This window comes from Leptonychotes weddellii, chromosome 9, assembly GCF_054177405.1.
Source record: "Leptonychotes weddellii isolate Sample4059 chromosome 9, ASM5417740v2, whole genome shotgun sequence".
NCBI lineage: Eukaryota > Metazoa > Chordata > Mammalia > Carnivora > Phocidae > Leptonychotes > Leptonychotes weddellii.
Genome location: NC_138377.1, coordinates 98,397,307 through 98,397,753, shown reverse-complemented (window position 1 = coordinate 98,397,753; position 447 = coordinate 98,397,307). Strand labels below are relative to the sequence as shown.

The following is a 447-nucleotide window of genomic DNA, read 5'->3' as shown; positions in this document are numbered from 1 at the left end:
CAAACTCAACACCCAAAGAACAAATAATCAATCAAGAAATGGGCAGATGACATGAACAGACATTTTTCCAAAGAAGACATCCAAATGGCCAACAGACACATGACAAAGTGGTCAACATCGCTTGGCATCAGGGAAATACAAATCAAAACCTCAATGAGATACCCCCTCACACCAGTCACAATGGCTAAAATTAACAAGTCAGGAAACGACAGACGTTGGCAGGGATGCAGAGAAAGGGGAACCCTCACTGTTGGTGGGAATGCAAGCTGGTGCAGCCACTCTGGAAAACAGTATGGAGGGTCCTCAAAAAGTTGAAAATAGAGCTACCATACGATCCAGCAATTGCACTACTGGGTATTTACCCCAAAGATACAAATGTAGGGATCCGAAGGGGTACATGCACCCCAATGTTTATAGCAGCAATGTCCACAGTAGCCAAACTATGGA

At 44.3% G+C, this 447-nt stretch overlaps 1 non-coding gene across 1 annotated transcript in view; it reads right to left on the bottom strand.

Annotated features, from left to right (window-relative positions):
* Positions 1 to 447, bottom strand: part of LOC102750267 (uncharacterized) — a 612,045-nt gene that overhangs the window by 334,603 nt on the left and 276,995 nt on the right. The gene's annotated exons all lie outside the window — the stretch shown is intronic.